Source organism: Phyllostomus discolor, chromosome 8 (genome assembly GCF_004126475.2).
Source record: "Phyllostomus discolor isolate MPI-MPIP mPhyDis1 chromosome 8, mPhyDis1.pri.v3, whole genome shotgun sequence".
In the NCBI taxonomy this organism is placed as follows: domain Eukaryota; kingdom Metazoa; phylum Chordata; class Mammalia; order Chiroptera; family Phyllostomidae; genus Phyllostomus; species Phyllostomus discolor.
Genome location: NC_040910.2, coordinates 79926830 through 79938838, shown reverse-complemented (window position 1 = coordinate 79938838; position 12009 = coordinate 79926830). Strand labels below are relative to the sequence as shown.

The following is a 12009-nucleotide window of genomic DNA, read 5'->3' as shown; positions in this document are numbered from 1 at the left end:
TTTCCCCCTCTCCTCCCGTGGGCTCACTGTTTCTTCCTGTCTGTCTGTCCCTTTGGTCGGGACCCAGCCTGACCACTGATGACCGTCTCTTAGGCCTCAGGTCTTGAAATGGAACGAGTATCTTCACTTCAGCCAGCAGCTGGGTCTTCGGTGCTTGCAGGGTCCTGGGTGCTGTCAGAGAGGAAAAGGAGAACTGGACCTGACCCAGCTGGAACTGAGTGACCCTCAGAGGTGGGTCCGAGACCCCCTGGAGGACCTAGTATTTCCCCTTGGAGGGGAGACTAGAGGGGCTTGGAATGTGGCACAAGAACCGTGAGAAGTCACCTGGTGGAGGTCAGTGTTGTCTCCGACTGTGTGCATTGTTCTTTCCGAAGTCACACTTTGCAGCAGGTCAGCACTCACAGTGCATGGGCAACACGTAATTATTATGCATTGTATACACTGTAGTGTGTGAGGGGGAGGGTGTGAGGCTGGTGTGGGTCCCACCCCTCACATCCTTGGTCCTTTTCCACAGGTGAGATCCTTGGTTGTAGGCCTCAGGAGCCATGGGGGAGGACAGAGGTGATACTTGTGCGTTTTGGGCACAGTTGAGTTCAGCAGCAGTTTGAATTCTGTCTGAACACAGAGCCTCTGGCAGTCCCAGTGGGAACCTGGGAGCGGGTGTGGGGAGCTGCTCTAGGGAGCCTGGCCCCTCAGTGTGGTCTTAGCGCTGTTGGACACGTGTCATTGGCAGTTCTGTCCAGTTCCATTTCGTGAGTATTTCTTTTTGAGTTGTTTCACCTATGTTTCGAAGTCCCTCCCTTTTAAGGAGAAAATGTGACCCTGGTGGAAAAGCTTGTACCAAACCCCTTCCTTCTCCACCCAGTTCTGCCCCTTTACAGGACAATCTGGTAATTAAGGTTGTCAATTTTTATCTTTGCTTTCTTTTTAATGAACATGCCTTTCAGAATAGGATTGTTACGATGTTTAAATGGCAAAAACAAAGAAACAAGCAAACACAATTTTGTGCAATTAACAGAAGGCCACTGCCAGTAGGATGAAACATTTCTTGGTAATGACAGTCTGGTCTGACCTTGCACAGGGCACCCCAGCCAGCAAGACATGAAATCGGAGCAAACAGATCAGGGCCGGACAAACAGACCAGGCAGAACAAACATTACAGCGCCCAAGTAATCGGTCAGGGACAGGTCAGTTCCCGGAAGTAGAGCTGGAAAGCCACCAGAACGAGTCCCGGGGGCTGGAGAGCCGAGGACAGAAACACCCAGAGAGAAAAGCAGAGCAGCCTGAAGTCACCAGTTTACAAGATACTTCCCCACAGTGCGCAGTGTTTTTCCTCCAAAAGCCCTGCACAGAACTCCCCAGGTGGGAACTGGTCTGTGCTGGGAACAGGCCCCAGCCCAACTGCTTCCCCCTCTCTCTCCCAAGAGGCCCCACTTTTAATGAACCGCTGCTTTCCTATTAGCTCTGGTTCCTCTGCAGCTCTGATCTCACAGGTAACACACACACGCCCACAGACACAGACAAAAGAAACATGTAGTGTAGGTGCCAGTGCTAGCTTTTTTGATTGTAGTGCAGGTGCCTGACATTAAGGCACCCATTTCAAACATATGCATCTCAAATACCATGTTGTCAGCCATGTACAAGCTTCTAGCTAAACTTCAGGTTCCCTGAAGCGGGATTCATTTGAGTCCTTAGGAAATTGTGTACAAGTAACCGGTTCAGGTGATGATCGATTGGAGTGGACAGATGCAGAAAACTGTTCATAGTAGCAACCCCCATGGCCCACCTTGCTGAAGGGCTAAGGCCCTTGAGAACTGTCCCGTGAGAAGCTGTCCAGGCCGGCTTTGTGCTCCACCGCAGCAAGGCTGGAGGGTACCTGCTGCTCTCGCTGAGAGCCCACTGAAGGACTCTGCTGTCCCAAGGAACTTTGCCCCATGATCTGGGGTGTCCTGTCAGGCTATGGGCCTCAGATTCTGTTCCCTGAGCACAAAGGGAGGGTGTTGGGCCTTCCCAAGCTCCCAGTCTACCCCTTGTCTACCCTGGATCCCATTTCCCAGCGTCCATTCAGGTCCACCTCAGGCTCAAGCCACCAGCTGGTCACTCACAAGGGAGGTGGTCTCCTCAGGTTCCTCTTTCTCCAACCTTTACCCTTTCCTTGTACCATCACCAACCCTTGCTCCTCTCCAAGAAAGTGACCCTGATTGACACCTGCTGGTCTCCACCAACAGACAGGACCTTCATCAGCTGGAAGCCTCACTATTCCATGATTCAAATAAAGTGAGAAAGAAATATCCCTGGGGGCCACGTGTATAGGATGATTGTGGTTATTTAAATGTTCTTTGGAGACACTTGAGTTTCTGGAATTGGGGATGTTCCTGGCCAAGGAGGGAACCCAGGCACATTTGGATGGGGCACCCTTCCCATTTCTGCTCTCAGTGGGTCCCCACAAACCACACAAGGGTGTGGGAGAAAGCAGCCAGACTCAGGCTCTTTGGAAGGAACATCTGACAGGAAGCTTGGTAACAGAGTTGCAGCCAGGAAGCAGCCCCGCGCTTCTGAGATGGGCCAAGTCCTGGGCTAGAGCCTATGAGGCCCAGGGCAGGGCCAGGAAGCCAGAGAGCAGGGCAGGTCATCAGTGGGAGGAGGTGGAAGGTAGGGTCGAACCCAGAGGAGAGCTTGTTGGTGGTTCCACTGTGGGTCCCACAGTGTTAGGGGGGAGGTGGTGCTGGGGAAAGTGGCTCTGTGTGTAGGGTCTTCCAGCCCCTGGGCCAGTGCAGGGGGACCCAGGTCTTGTCCACATGATGCCAACCCACCCTGCTACTCCATCGAGAACCCAGGGCCTCAGGAACCAGGGCGGGGGCTCAACCATAGTCCCAATCCCAGGAGGACCTACCTCACCTGGCAGCTGGTTTAAAATGAAGAATCTCAGGTCCCACCACCTACCTGAATCAGTCTGCATTGGAGAGACATCCCAGGCTGTTAGCGCGCAGGTTAGCCTGGGAGAGGCACTAGGCTAAGTGACCATGTCCTTGTCCACCATTGTGCCAAGCACCACCAGGACACTGCAGGTTGGCAATGTCCCCTCTACCCCCACCACCCCATCTGAGTGGGGGGCCAGGAAGCCAAGGAAACACAGGCCAAACCCCAGCTGGGAGCCAGACCTCACCAGACCCTCACTCACCCCTGGCTGAGTGCCTTCCTCGGTCCCACTGGGACAAAGACACTTGGCTCAGTACTTGAGAAGCCTTCCCCATGGAGGACATGTGTCCTTCACACACTGCCAAGGCCTTGACCGTAGCCTGACCTCACCTGCTTTGTCATCCAGGGGCCCAATCATGTTGGCCAAAGTCTCATGAAGCAGCCGCCCTGGAGCAAAATGCAGTGGTGTTGTCAGAGGCTGGTGTCAGTGTCTCTGCTAAAGAGCTGGCATCCTGTGCAGCATCGTCCCCCTGCCGCCCCCCTCGGGGGGGGGGGGGGGGAGGTGCCTCCTGTGTGAGGCTGGGCTGAGGCCGGTGCTCCCTCGCCCATCACAGTTTCCCAGATGTGACCCCGTGTGCAGCCCTCGTGCGCATTTAAAGAAGTCACAGAGCCAAGCTGGGCCACCACCAGTGCCCAGCTCCACATAAGTCAGGGCTGTTTCCTTGTGACACACACAACGCACACGCAACATGGTTAAAAGTAATGCATTTCATATCAATATCTCCATCAAGGAGTCTTACAGGGAGGGTTTAAATGGCCCTCACAGGCAGACTAGTCTTTGTGGTTTTGTTTTTGTTTTTGTTTTTATTTTCAATACGAAAGCTTAAACAACCTGGACGTGGAAAAGGGCAGGGCTACAGACAGAGCTGTGAGACAGCTCTTCCTAGTGGTCCTTCACAGTGGTGCAACCAGGGGGAAAATGCATCCTTCTCACCCACTGGCCAGGCCTGGCATTACTGGTTTACTCTCCACACACCAAGGACGCCCCAGTATTCCATTATCTGGGGAAGGGCAGTCTCCAAGGAGACAAGCGGTTGCACTCAGTCCAGGCTGCCACTTGGTAATAAGTCAAGCAAAGGAGGAGGGAGGTGGAGATATAGGATGTGAGGCTGGGGATATAATTTCCCACCATCTCCCTGTGGCCTCAGAGAATGGAGAATTGGGGCCATCCTGGAATTCAGTGGCAGCAGCTTTAACTTCCACAGGCTGTTGGGGCTCTGGGATCCCCAGGCTTCCCTGCTGCCCCATCCTCTTTCTCCTTGGAGGGAAATACAGCCCCGAAGCTATCTTCATGATAGCGCTTCTGGGTCTTCAGGGGAAAACAGAAAGCACGTGTCAGCTCTGCTGGTTCAGCCACCTCTCACTCATCGAGTGCAGGCTGGAACCAGAGCCCTGTGGTCTCCCAGCTTCCCCACCACACCTACACTGCGGAGCCATCGGCCTTCCTCATGGCCATCCTTAGACTGCACTGGACTCTGACTGAGACTCTATAAGCCCCACTGCTGCCTGCTCTGCCATGGACCATCTAAAGGTCTCTCCAAGCTTTAGGATGCAGAGAGTAGCCTGCTTAGTGCTCATCCCATAAGATGCTCCATGTTGGTGTGGTTCCACTGTGTGTCCTTCTGTGTTAGGGGTTAGGGTGTGGGGGGAAGTGGCTTTCCCATGCCCTTGACCTGCATCCCTGTCCCACACACCAGCTGCCATACCTTAAGCTGGAAGAAATGATCCTCCATGTGCTCCTCACTCAGGCTCACTTGGCAGCCACTAGGGGTTTCAGTGTGTCTCACATATCGGGGCCCCTGTGCATGTCCCCAGGACACAGAAGTGGCCATGTACCTGACTGCCAGCTGCCGCTGAAGGATGTCTTGATAGTCACATGAAACCAGAGGAGATGATGAGTCCTGGCCCCTGCTGCTGTGGCACAGGGCACAGGCATAGTCGACAGAGTTTGTAGTGAGGCCTGCTGGACACGGGCAGGCCGTGAGGGGGTGCCATGGGCTGCAGAGTGAGCACCCTCCCCACCAGACCTCTGCACAGGGACCAAGCTGAGCATGAGGACCTGTCCTGGCACCTGCCCAGCCCAGGTCTAGGCTGGAGAGACTAATGCCAGTCACAGGCCTGCGCTCGAGGAGCTGACGGTCCAGTGGTGCTCCTTGAGGTATTCTGGATTCACATGCTTCAAACAGGCATCCATGAAGCCACTTGCTCGGCTCAAGGCCCAGAGGCTCACTTGCCTACACCCCTGAAAAGGGATTCTCCCAGTGTGGATGGTCTGTGGGACCTCCACTGTAATGCAGAGGAGGGCACAGAGCCCTGGGCACCCCAGTGACATGGACGTCCAGGAGTCCACTGGGCCTGCCAGTGACCCCAGCCCTGGGCATGGAGCACTGGCTCTGGGAGGACCCCTGATAGGACCTGTTCATAAGGGAGGGGTCAGGAGACTGACCTGACTCCCCAGGGTCCAGGGCAAAGAGCCCTGGGGCAGCAGAGCCCAAGCAGTGGGCTGGTGGCAGAAGCAGACGGTGCCCACCAGCTTTGCTGTGGTGGAGCACAAAGCCGGCCTGGACAGCCTCTCCCGGGACAGCTCTCAAGGGCCTTTAGCCCTCAACAGGCTGGGCTGTGGGGCTGCTACTATGAACATTTTTCTGCATCTGTCCACCCCAATGGTCACCTGAAACAGTCACCTGCACACAGTTTCCTAAGGACTCAATTGAATACCACCTCAGGGAACCACGGTTATCCTGAGCAGGGCAATAGGCAAGGCTTCATCCCGGTGGACATGAGTTTCCTGGCTCAGCTCGGCTGTGTTTGTCTTCAGGGGTGTTTCCCTTCCTGCACCTTTCAGAAGCCCGAGGTCTCCATCTGTCTGGAGTCGCCAGTGCGTTCCTAGAAATGTACTAACCTTCTGTGTAATTTCTGAAATGAAAAGAGGTTCCTTGTTGCTCTGTTTGCTGTTGGGTCGGCCAAAGTGTGGAATTATTTCCTGCATTAAGCCTTTCACTAGCTTGAGGATTTCCCAATTCTAGTAGGATAGGCTTCTACCCACCCTGAACAGGTGGCACAAACACTGGCAAATATTTCTCCTCTGGACCCTCAGCATCTAAGTAAAGTGTATCTGCCAGTCCTCCAGTGGGTGCTGTGCTGGGTGCTGTTTCCCTGGTTTCTTTGGATGGGGATGTGTCTTAGGGGTTGTTCTTTCCACACAACACATCTAGCGATTACTGTTTGTATGGCTTTAGAATTCCAGGACCTGGGAGCCAATGCTTATTGTATGCAGTTGATGAGCCCCTTCCACTGTGAGTGGCCTCAGGCGACTTCACGACTGGCTCTACTAAATGTTCAGGATGTGGTATAACCCCTTTCTCATTCTTTCTCCAACCGCTGTCAGCCTCTGCTTCATCTAAACCCACCTCTCAGCTTTCTCTAGGTCTGCAGTCAAATATTGAGAGTCAAGTTGTGACAAGTCCGGAACAGTCACCAATGCCACTGTGCAGGTCCCTTTGGCAGCCTCTTTCTCTGCCGTGCAGCCAGATTGCCTCCTCCAGGCACTTCAGCGTCCTCTTCCTGATGCCCCAGGCGGTGCATCACTGCCACCTCCAAAGGCACCTGAACGACCTCTAATAATTTTAAAATTTCTGCTGAATGCTTCCTCCCCCCTTTGTTTGGAGATGAACAGTTCTTGTTCCTTCCAGATGGAACCATGTGATTGCAACATCAGGAAAGCTTACATTGAGTCCATACACCTGATCACTCTCCTTTCACACAACACTCCAGTGCCCTCGTCAGTGTAATCAGTTTGGTTTTCTGAGTAGAGGCTCCCGGCGGCAAGGCCTGGGCCTCCACTGCTCCCTGAAGAGTCACAACTGGGTACCCGCCCTCTCTGTCTCCTTTGTCCATAGAGCTGCTTCCATCTGCACTGAGAGGCCAGTCCACTTCTCCTGACGGATGGTCCTGTCAACCAGTTCTGCTGGAATTCACTTCATCAGTTATCTCAGCACAGTCATGAGTCAGCACAGCCAAGTCAGGCTCCGGGAGCAGAGAGGCAGGGTTTGCCTGACAGTTTTGAGGGAGACATTTGGGGTGTCCAGTAGACATGCGGGGTCCTGCCCAGTCTCCCAGCAGTGAGCCACCGTTCCCTTTTGCTCCAGCAAGATCAGAACTTGACCAGATGCATAAATGGTGACAGCATGTCCCAAGGGAAACATTCAGCTTCCTGGAAGAGCTCTCAGGTGGCTGTCACAGGTCCCAAGCAGGCTGTCCTTCCCTGACACTGTGATCTAGTTTTCCTGACAAGTAAGCGATAGGCTGAGAAATGTCACTAAGCACTTGGGTGAGGACACCTGGGGCCACTGCCAGCCTGTCCTGAATGGACACCTGAGAGGCTGTAGTAGGTTTGGAAGCTCCCAGGCAGGTGCAGGGGCCAGGTGCCCTTCAAGGACTCAAGAAGCCTGAGATCCCTCCTTTGTCCACTCCAGAGGGATCTACTCTGTTCATTTCAGAGTTTTCCTGTTTAAAAGTTCTGATGCAGAAATCAGAGCACATGAATTGACTTGATTATAAGTTTTATGTATTTATTTTTTAGAGGGAGGAGAAGAGGACAGAGACAGGGAGAGAAACATCAGTGTGTGGTTGCCTCAGAGCTCCCCCATCTGGGGCCCTCAGCTAGAACCCAGGCATGTGCCCTGACAGCGAATCGAACTGGAGACCCTTTGGTTCACAGGCCTGAGCTCAATCCATTCAATCACAGGCCTGTGCTCAGACATATACCAGCCAGGTTCATGTGTATATACATTTTGTTCAAGTAATCATCCTTGGATGGACACTTGTGTTGTTGCAGTCTCTCAGCTGCCGAGGACAACGCTACTGCAAACATGGTGTATGGATATACTCTCAGGCCCCTGCTTTCAATGACTTAGGGTTTATATGCAAGAGCAGAATTGCTGGATCATGTGGAGGTAATTCTGTGCTTACCTTTTTAAGGAACTCCCATGCTGTTTGGTTGCACAGGCCTCAGCCTACTGGTACCCAGTGGACATGACCTGGGGCATCACTTGGCCCATCCGACCTGTGGTGAGTCCCACACACACGTCCCCAGCTGGAGCCAATGTGGTAACTGAACCTGCCCTTGTGGTTCTTCTGAGGACAGCAAGATGCAGCTCAGCAGCAGTCCTCACGGAGCTTTGGAAACATGGGTTTATTACTGACAGGTCCTGCTGGCTACAGAGGACGGGTACAGGAGGAGAGAGAGAGTCCACGTCTGGAGATCTGCCTTCTCTGGGGCCCAAGGAAGGGGTGCCTATGTGAGAATTAGGAAACAAGAAAAGAAAGTGGGGTCACTCCTGTGGTCGGTTATTTGGTTACTCAAGGCTTTCAAAAAGGAACTGATGTGTGGGGACCCCTGGATGCTTATCTAACTATTTAGCTAGAAGCTGTTACATGGCTGGCAACATGGTATTTGAGATGCATATCTTTGAAATGGGTGCCTAATGGCAGGCACGTACATTACAAAAAATAAAGCTAACACCAGGCACTTACACTACAGGTTTCTTTGTTCTGTGTGTGTGTGTGTGTGTTTGTGTGTGTGTGTGTGTGTGTGTGACCAGAAAATGTTTCATCCTGCTTGCAGTAGCCTTCTGTTAATTGAACAAAATCGTCTTAGTTTGTTTCTTTGTTTCTGCCATTTAAACATGGTCACACAATCCTATCCTGAAAGGCATGTTCATTAAAAAGAAAGCAAAAATATAAATTGATGAACTTATTACCAGATTTGTCCTGTAAAGGGGAAGAACAGGGTGGAGAAGGAAGGAGTTCCTTACAAGCTTTTTTACCAGGGTCACATTTTCTCTTTAAAAGGAAGGGACTGGGAAACACAGGTGAAATAACTCAGAAACATTCATGAAACGGAACTGGACAGAACCACCAACAACGTGGCCAACAGCGCTGAGACCACACTGAGGGGCCAGGCTCCCTAGAGCAGCATCCCACACCCGCTCCCAGGGTCCTGCTGGGACTCCCACAGGCTCTGTGTTCAGACAGAATTCAAACTCCCACTGAACTCAACTGTGCCCCAAACCCACGGGCATCTCCCCTGTCCTCCCCCATGGCTCCTGAGCGCCCACAGCCAGGGTTCTGACCTGTGGAAAGGGCCAAGGTTGTGAGGGGTGAGACCCACGCCAGCCTCACAACCTCCCCCTCACACACCACAGTATATACAATGCATAATAATTACGTGCTGCACATGCACTGTGAGTGCTGACCTGCTGCAAAGTGTGACTTGGGAAAGAACAACCCACGCAGTGGGAGACAACACTGACCTCCCCCAGGTGACTTCTCACGGTTCTTGTGCCACATTCCAAGCCCCTCTAGTCCTCCCTCCAAGGGGAAATACTGGGTCCTCCAGGGGGTCTTGGACTCACCTCTGAGGGTCACTTAGTTCCAGCTTGGTCAGGCCCAGTTCTCCTTTTCCTCCCTGACAGCACCCAGGACCCTGCAAGCACCAAAGACCCAGCTGCTGGCTGAAGTGAAGATACTCGTTCCATTTCAAGACCTGAGCCTAAGAGATGGTCATCAGTGGTCAGGCTGGGTCCCCACCAAAGGGACAGACAGACCGGAAAGAAACAGTGGGCCCACGGGAGGAGAGGGGGAAAGGGAAGGGAACAGAGAGAGGTGGGCATGCAGAGGACCTGTGCAGGGCAGGCTGAAGAAGGTGGGGCCACGTGAGGTGACCCAGGTCACAGGGCTTTTAGGACCAGGAGAAGAGTCTGTGGCACAATGGAGACAGGAAGGAGCCCATCCCCTTCCCCTTCCCTCCTCACTGGAGGCCCTCAGGGACCCCTTCCCAAGGGCTGGATGCAAATCTCAACACTACAACAGCCTCTTGAGGACTGAGCTCTCCCAAACCAAAGCAGTAAGTCTGATCCCAGCCCAGGGCTCCATGACACTACATTTTTCATAGCAGCCCCTGCATCCCGCCCCCCACACCCGGATTTAAATGTCCACCAACAGTGCCAAGGGCTCTTCCTCCACATCCTCCTCAACATTTGTCACTTCCTGGTTTTTGGGTAGTGGCCATCCTCAAGGGTGAGGAGTGGCAGACAGTTTGAACAGCTCATTCGATGTACACTGCAGAGAACCGAGAGCCTTGGGTCAGGGTCTGGGTTTTTGAAAAGAAGTTCTGAGAAGGGACTTTGCCTAGGGCTGGCCCTTTCCTCCTAAAGATTGAACTGCCTGCTAGTAATAAGTCACCGGGACTGCATGGTGATGTTGTCACTGTGTTGAGGTGGACCGTGCCCTGGCACTGCACCTGGAGGATGCCACCCAGTGTCTCAGTTAGGCTGAGTATGCCCCGCCCTGCAGATCTGGGGCAGGGGGCCCTGGGGCTCTCCTTGTCAGTTGGACTCCTTGTGAGTCACCTCCAAAGCAGCTGTGATGCCTCGTGCTTGTCTGCTAGAACTCTAGCCATCCCTGTTCTCCCCGGGACACCCTGGGCCCCGGGAGAATTGGGGTTTCTTCTAGAATACCTTATTAAGATAATGTTTACAGAAATAAAATACCCAGATCCTAGCATGCTGGATGAGGTGAAACAGCTGTGGCACGGGCATCCAGGTCAAGTTCCAGAGCACTTCCAGGGCCCAGATGTCTTCATGCCCTCCCAGGGTCCTTGTTCCACTCTGAGGTCCTCTGACATTTCCTGTGTCCCAGTTCCTTTCTATTGCTGGGGCCGCTGCATCTCGTGACACCAAAATGTGTTCCTTCCCCCTCCATTCATGCGCATTTGTGTTCTTTCCGCTTTGGGGTCATGGTGACTAACGCTGCTGTGGACATGGGGTATGTTCTCACTGCCGTTGAGTTGTTGTCTGAAGTTGTAATGTTTCAGAGTCCACCTGCATGGAATGAGAATTCCACGTGTTCCATATCCCACTAAACAATGACGCTGTCCCCAGAGTCCCTGGTGCTGCAGAGGATTGCAAAGAATTTGTCTTTCTTTCCCTCCTTTCTGCTTCAGCAGTGCTGTCTCCCCCTCAAGTCAGTTCAATTCAAGTTGGTTAAATTATAACCCACGAGGGTGAAGGATGGGCCGAGGGGATGTGGAGCCTCTCCAAGAAGCCAGTCTTTGCAAACTCTGGTGCATCCAGACAAGGTTCAGAAAGAAGAGAGGTGCAGACATATGCATGACCCTGGGGCACCTTCTACCCACTTGGCGCCTAGGTGACCTGTATCTGCTCATTCAGGCTTGACTGGTAGCACACTGGTTTCCTGTCTAGCACATTGCAGGGACCTGCTGGACTTCAGGTAAGTTTATTGTCACTGCTCCTCGCCCCTCCTCCCCAATGCTGCTACTCTCTATTCAACCATTTTCTTACCTCAGTGCTGAGGCTATTTCAGGTAGTTTATTTAATGTGTCACCCTGATGTCCATGACACTTGGAATGTTCCACTGTGTCCAAGATTTCCCATCTCTCTATTCTAAAGCCCAGAAAGAGAAGAAACACAAGTCTCTCTTTCTCCACCATTATGGTCCGTGCCAGATTTTTCTTCGCCATGTCTGCTCACGAGACTTTCAGGATCAAGAGGTTCCCGGTGAAGAAACAACAGCTGAATTGGCCCATTCCGCAGTGGACTTGGATGAAAACTGGTATAAAACCAGGTGCAGGTCCCAGAGGAGACACTGGGGAGGAACCAAACTGGGTGTGTGAGGACTGGCACTTCAGACAAGGCTCCATATTTGTGTTCCGTCCAGCTTGTCTGCCTCTCGAAATCACTAACAGGTCACTACTATCCAGATAGCTGGGCTTTTCAATTGGGAAATTATTGAAAATATGACTTTTCTCTGTGATTTTTATTGGCAATAGTAGGTAGGTTCATTAATAAATGTGAGGCCATTTAAAACCAGGGAGAGAGGGGAAGAGAAGGCGGAGAGAAGGGAGGTAAGCTAACCAAGAGGGAACTAGGAGCCCCCAGGGCAGCACTGCACCAGGGAAGTCATAGCCTCCATGTGAGGGTTTCTATTGGTAAAACACGTGTTTCCCTG

The 12009-nt window shown here is 52.7% G+C and overlaps 1 pseudogene; it reads left to right on the top strand.

Annotated features, from left to right (window-relative positions):
* The first annotated feature begins 11519 nt into the window (after positions 1-11519).
* LOC114502695 lies at positions 11520-11674 on the top strand (annotated as a pseudogene).
* Positions 11675-12009: the final 335 nt, after the last annotated feature.